The sequence below is a fragment of the Berghia stephanieae genome, chromosome 7 (genome assembly GCF_034508935.2).
Source record: "Berghia stephanieae isolate SIO BIC M18660-M18661 chromosome 7, UCSD_Bste_1.3, whole genome shotgun sequence".
In the NCBI taxonomy this organism is placed as follows: domain Eukaryota; kingdom Metazoa; phylum Mollusca; class Gastropoda; order Nudibranchia; family Aeolidiidae; genus Berghia; species Berghia stephanieae.
Window position 1 is genome coordinate 66,319,150 of NC_088366.1, and position 7,500 is coordinate 66,326,649.

Consider the following 7,500-nt stretch of genomic DNA (forward strand, 5'->3'; position numbering starts at 1 on the left):
CGTAACAACATCCGAGCATTGTCATACGAGACAGGAAGTAAAATCGCTTTAAATGTTTGTTTTTTTGTCAACGTTTTTAAGAATTGTGTTGAGAAGGAATTAGACAACATTAATTTTTAATTCGATGAGTAATTTATGTTTGTTTAATAATTGATATCCAGTATTTATGTCTTACTAATGCATATATCAGTTTGTTGTTTTTTTTATCACTGTGACAGGGCACCAAAGGCCACACTATTTAGCCTAATTTATCTCCTATTAGATATTGTAATGTAAATTATATGACAGTGAAGGGAAAAAACTGGCAAAGTCAATACATCAAAACATCAGAGAGCGCGTCTCAGTCTCACTACTCAGTCAGAGTTTAGAAAAACAGTGATTTTTCCCTGGTGAACACAAAGCCATTTTCAGACCTCTCTCCATATCCAGGCATATTGTCATAATAGCGCTACTTTTTCTCCTAAAACGCCCAAAAAAAAAAAAAACCAAAAAAAAAAAAAAATTAATCATTACGAACGAGATATAAAAAGAAAAAAAAAAAACCCACGACAATAAATACATGGCATTTCTCGATTTTCAATACTGCCAAAAGCCTGAGGCAATCGGATTATCCACTTCGTCCCCGAGTCAAGGAAGGTAATCCAACCTGAACTAAAAAGGTTGTAAAGGAAAATTCCGATAAGCGCAATGAATGCCTTTGAATTAAGCGTACCGAGAATACCGAGACCCGAGCCACGAGGCGTCACGTGTATAGTATTATAATATTGTCATTCTTGTGATGAGGCGATACTTTGAACTAAAGCATAGAACATGTAAAAAACAACAAAAGGAAGAGGAAACCAAGTTAAACTCCACAGAAATGTGTAGGGCCGTTGATAGGGGCGTGTCATTGTCGTGGTGTGTCAAATATTATACCAAGACTATTCTACTGTACCCCATATTTAAAAATTGGCCAGAAATCTCGTCCTTCAAATATCGATCGATTTAAATGACTCTCATCTTGGCAAACACTCTCAAACCTGGGATTTCACAAATTTTTATGGGTCAATATGGCCACATTCTTTCCAATTTTCTGTATTGTTTCTTTCTTTAGATTCATATTCTGTAATCCAAAAATATTGGACGGAGACTGATGGAAATTTATTCAGAAGACTCCGCGGAGTCTCAGGTTTGAGAGGGTTTTTTTTTCCAAGATGAGGGTCATTTAAATCGATCGATATTTGATGGACGAGTTTTCTGGCCAAATTTTTAAATATGGTTTTTTTTCCAGAGTACGGCAATATTGTCTATGTCTTGTTACAAAGATGGAGAAATGGTAGAGCTAGTCTTTGTCTTATGTACAGTGGAATCCCTATAAAACAAACTCCACAACAGGACTAGAAAGATTGGTTGGCTTTAAGCAAGCTTGATTTTATCCACCTTCAATGGAACTCACTTAAATAAAGTACAGAAAATGTTGGGACCAACAAGCCAGAGCTGTAGATTTTAAACAGATGTTGACTTAAAAAGTGTTTACATACACAGATTCAATTGTAATGATATTATGCAGACGTGCCAACCCTTCACATTCCAAAAGTGGAATCAGATCGCCTGAAAATAAGAATTTGAGACCAATTTTTTTTTAGGAATTTCACCTTTTTAACGCCACCCCACTCTCCCCCCCCCCCACACCCACACACACACACACACACTTACACCTCTTTGTTCTTTTTTCTTCTTTCCCTTATCATCATTTTTTGAAAATTGAAATTTTAGAGACTGGTGGAATAGTACAAAAAGGAAGAGGGAAAATAGGAATGCGTCCACCCAAAAGCAGAAGGGTTGGCAGGTCTGTAATATGAGAGAAGATGAGAAATGAAGAGACCACGTGGCATTTGATGATGACATTGTCTCTTTTTGGAACACACTTCAATAAAGTACAGACATTCTGGGACCAACAAGACGTGTAGATTATAAACAGATGACTTTAAAAGTGTTTACTATATATGGATTCTTCTGTAATGATAATATGAGAGAAGCAATGAAGAGACCACGTGCCATTTGATGATGACATTGTCTCTTTTTGGAACACACTTCAATAAAGTACAGACATTCTGGGACCAACAAGACGTGTAGACTGTAAGCAAAGTGTTTCCTGTTTACGATTTCCACTGTAATGATAATATGAGAGAAGCAATGAAGAGACAACATTACAGGACAAACGTGCACTTGACATTTATTTGTCCGTCGCTATAGAAATCTGGATAAACTCCGACTCCAAGGGCCTTAATGGCTCTGAAGGAAGGTGTGATAACTAAACCTGTCATTATATGGCATGATAAAGACGGAATGATGGCAAAAACAACAGACAAAAAAAAAAGAAAAGAAAAAAGGGGCCATGAAAAAATATCGGGGATCAAACAAAGACTTGTAAAAATAAAAAAATGAATAATTGAGCTTTTATGTAGCGCAATATCCACTAAATGTGCTCAAAGCGCTTTACAAGGGATCCCTGGTCAACAGCAGCAATTAACAAGTAGGACGGGACATGACATCTGTTAGGCGATATTACAATTTTTCTGATATAGACAATGCTGTTAACGGCCAGGTACTCATTTTACACCTGAGTACGGTGAGAGAATGTGAGGAAAGAGTCTTCTCCAAGGACTCAACTATGCGACGAGTGAGGGTCGAACCCAGGATCTTCCGATCCGAAAGCGAGTGTCATACCACTAGACCACATAGCCGGGGGGGGGGGGTGATCAAATAAACTGTGGCAAGACGTGTAAAAGACAACAACAACATTTTTTTAAAAAGCAGGGAAAAAATTCTGCATATTAAATTAATAATTCAAGATCTCCAAAAAAATAAAAACAGCAAAACAAAATATGTATCGACCAAAAAAAGCAAGCTGTTTACCCTCATAATATTATGAGTCTAAAATTATTTATATATATAATATAATAAATGGTTTATGGTTCCATTTGGTGGCTGCATGTCCATTACTTGTGAATAAATAACAATTATTTCCATCACTTTCCGTCCAAGATTTTTGGATTACAGAATATGAACCTAAAGAAAGAAACAAAATTACAAAACTGGGCGGAATGTGGCCATATTGACCCCTAGAAATTTGCATAAATACCAATTATGTCTGTATAAAAAGGGCAGATCTACCATTTAGCCACACCAACTGCATGCATGATGGGAAATCATTATTCTCCTATAATCACCGTGATTTATCATATAGATATGTAAAATATGCCCAATAGAATTCAGACCTACTAGGGTCATCAAACTTTTGAGGAGGGCGTATTTTTGTATAGATGAAAAAACAAAACAAAAACAAACAAAAAAACAAAAAAAACAAAGGCACAATAAATAAAAAACCCCAACATATCAATGGCTCATTTCCAGCTCATCATGCAACAATTCCAAACTATTCAAAATGCTCAAGAACAATTTCCTGTACTTAATAGAACATTTTTGAATATTAATGTCTTCCAAGTTCCTTGGAGTTTTGGTTTTCTGTTGGATTATTTTTTTTTTCTGATTTCCTGTAATTTTGGGAGATTGTACCCTCTGCTTTCTTATTATGTGTAGAAAGGGGAGGGGGTGGGGGAGGGTTTGCAGCCTGAACCCACTGTACACTACACAATAGCAAATAGACCTTAATAATTATATCAAATGTCCCTCCAGTAACCCCCTACCCCCCCCCACCCCACACACACACACACACACACCGCAGTCACCTTCCGCAATCCTTCCAAAGCCTCATCCATTTGAAATGGCATTCAATTTTGAAACAACAAAAAAACCACTGATTCTGTTGACAAATTTAAGAAACTGACCAATAGTGAGCTATGGATATTATAGCAATTTCAGCGGTTTCGAAAAAAAAAAAAATTTCACCCAGGACGGATCTCAGTCCCATTACATGAGAACAAAATAATCTATCAATTGAGCTATTGGGACAACCCTAGAAATAGGTAAAGCACATCGAAATAACCGTGACAACAAGTTGCTGGAGGTCAAAATATCGGAGACAAGGCGGAGGAAAAAACGATAGTAGAGAAAACAGGGAGAACGGATTTATGCAACACGGTGGAAAAATTGAGACCTATTCACTTTGAAAAAAAAAAAAAATCATATATCTGGCAAAATCAAATAATATCATTCTGAATTAGGACTCACAGATACACGGTAAGGACAACAGCCTTTTTTGTTTGTTTTGAATGAATTTACAGTGCTTGCAACACATTAAGGTCATAACAGCAGCAGTAAAAAGGAAGAAAATGGGATAGTATAAAAGTTCTAGAATTACAATTAAAGCACGCTAGACAGAAAAAATAAGATAAAGGGAATAGTACAAATAGGGAGTAGGTGTGGATTTCAAGAGCGCACTATCATTGTGCATAGCTTGAGATCACCTAAAAGTCTCATCCAGAAACGAGAACATGATCCCACTAAGAGGGATACGCTCAAATGTTTACAAATTGCATATAATATGTAAACAAAACAATACAGTGCATGAGTTACAAGACAAAAATATCATCTCCCAAAACTCACACTGTACATTTGACTGTTTCCCTCCCAGCCAGGGTATCCGGCCAGGGACAGGACAAAACAAAGTAATCTCATTCCAAGACACAGACAGAAAGCAAGTTGGAAGACAGATATAGGGGGATAGAAGACACAGTAAGTACCTCCCTGCCCACTATGGCAGGTCAGGAACCCCACCCAGCAGACCTTTTTACTACCATCAAAGGAAAGTCAATTATAGTTTTCCAGCATTCCTAAGTGATAGAGCTGTGAAGTCCCAGTATTCAATTGCCAGGTGCCTGGGTGCAAGCATAGATCTTAGAAATCAGCAACTTGCTCTACAGATCTCCGTATTCAGTGGTCAAATTTTCTTTTCTTCTTTTTTTTTTAACGTTACATTACACGTCAATGGAAATGGAAACGCAATCTGTAGCCTAATTTTTCCTGGTTAATCAAATGGTTTTGATAAAACCATATATTAAAAAATATTCTCTGCTTCTTAAGGACTCTATGTTTATGTGCAACTTTCTAATACCTGCGGGAAATTTGGTGTTTGGTACTTGGTTGCAAGAAGTTTTAGTAACTTCAAACTTATAATAATATTACATATTCTATTATAATTATTTATTATAATTTATTTATATTGTTATAATTCATTTCTTTTAATTTTACATTTGAGGGGAAGTTGCAATAATAATAATATGATAGATTCTATTATCTCTTCGCTTAATAAAAAAAAACCCACCATAATAGAGAGTCTTGGGTATATAATCATTTGGTAAAAATTAAAAATCGTTATTAAACGTTAAGAAAACATAATGTTCAACATTTTTGCCTCCTCTGTGGAATATTATAAGATAATCTGACATAAGACGAGGTGAAAAGATTGACTTTCCTTATTTTGTGACATCCCATTGTTTGGTTGTCTGACACTAAAGACCTGTGTTAAAATACAAAAGACTAGAGATCTATATGAATATAAACAATGTCACAGAAGCTGTGTTTGTTGCCAATTTGCTTGGTTGTCTGATACTGAAGACCAGGGATTGTATATTACAGATGCCAGTGTTAAAATACTACAGAACCAGAATTGTATTTGAAAATAATCACATAAAAGCGGTGTTTGTTGTCAATTTGCTTGGTTGTCTGATGCTAAAAACTGTAGTTAAGTTTGAACACTACAGATGCCAGTGTCAAAATACTACAGACCTAAAGCTTGTATTTGAATATAATCACAGAAGTGATGTTTGTTGTCAATATAACAAATTCAAGGTAAAAGTTACAGACGGTTGCAAAATTATATATTCCACCTTTCAGTCTTCTACAAGAAAATGTTTTATCTACTGATACGTGTAATGTCAATTTTCAAAATAATTGCCATGCTGTCGCTTAGAAAATATCAGAGAAAATTTAATTTTGAATTTTCCCCCTCAATTTTTATTACTGGAATCTTGAAAACATCGGTAATAAAATGTTCATTCGCTTGTAAATAGACCAAATACACCACTGAATTGGTGTCATTTAGTTTCAAATTGAAAATAGACCTTATAAAAGCGGAGAGATGGACTGATAAATGTCTGAGGTGGCATATTTCTATTTCAAAATATCGAAAATGGGTGATTTTACAAGCTTTCGATCGCTTCCCTAAATTGGACCACAGTTGATCGGTCAAAGAATGATAAACGTCAAAATCAAAACAGTGAAAATCGATTGGAAAAAAAAGGAAAAGAATCGGAAATTATAAAATGAATCATGCATGAACACAAAAATGCCAATGAATTGAATATATATAATTTAAAACAAAAATAACTTACATTAATGATAAATACTGTAAAGTTTTTATTTGGATCGACGAAGTAATCTCTAAGTTTACAAAAAATATGCAGCAGACAACAGGAAGTGAATCAGGATAAGAAAATGGTAATTTCTTTTATGAAAGTAAACAATCGAGGAAAAACAGGATTTTTCTGGGAGATATAACTTTTTAGAGCAAATATATTTCACTATGAAACTTCTTGAGAAGTAACTTTAATATATATCTCAAAAGTACAGGATCATCTCTGGTTTAAAAGTCATAAGGGTTTAAACACATGTACTCTTTTTACACAAAGATTACTCAAAACAAAGTGCTTATTCGTACTAGTACTGTGAATAATGGGGCCACCATGGAACCACTTGTCCCAGTAGTAGAAACGCTCTCCCGTCTCTGAAAATTAGTTTTTGTCCCCTCACTAAACACAACACTATTTTCTGTTCAGAATAGCGTGTTGACGAATGGCTTGAAGTTGCATGAGTTTGTTAGGTTGAGAAGGAAAGAAAAGGAGGGATGATTGAAACATATTTTTAAAAATAAAAAAATAAATAATAATAATAATGTAGTTTATTTATATTTTGCGCCAATAAAGCTCTAGGCTCAAGACTACTACTGCAAATAATTGAAATGAATATCTTCTAGTTGCAGTACTACTGCGAATAACGAAAACGACCGCTATCTACTATTCGCAGTACTTATTGCGAATAAAGGTGGCCTTCTCTAAATATTATAGGAAGATAATAATATTAGCATGGCTGTATGTAGAATTTTATGCCCTTTCCAATGATATATAATACTTGCCATTTCATTTCACTGAGAAAAAGAATGAATATTTTAAATACACTCTACTCCTAAATATTTTCCCCTCAAAAACGGAAACAGAAATTCTCGCCTCTTTTCCACTCGCTAGGGCTACTTCTTGCAAGTTCCTATATAAACTGTATATTGAGGTAGAAAGTGTAAAGTCTGTTAGTTTTTATGTTATATATCGGCCTGACGGAAAAAAATTGTTACCTCAGTGCAGTATAACAAGTAGCCCCAGTCCCAGTCCAGCGTAGGCCCAAACCCATGTGAAAATTTGCAAATAATGTCTCTATTTGAATCAAAATGCCATTCAAAATTGCTGAAAGGATTGAAAAATCAATAAAATACAAAACACCAAATTG

At 35.0% G+C, this 7,500-nt stretch overlaps 1 protein-coding gene across 1 annotated transcript in view; it reads right to left on the reverse strand.

Moving 5' to 3' along the window:
• LOC144976303 (uncharacterized) overlaps nt 1-7,500 on the reverse strand; it is a 35,565-nt gene that overhangs the window by 27,725 nt on the left and 340 nt on the right. The gene's annotated exons all lie outside the window — the stretch shown is intronic.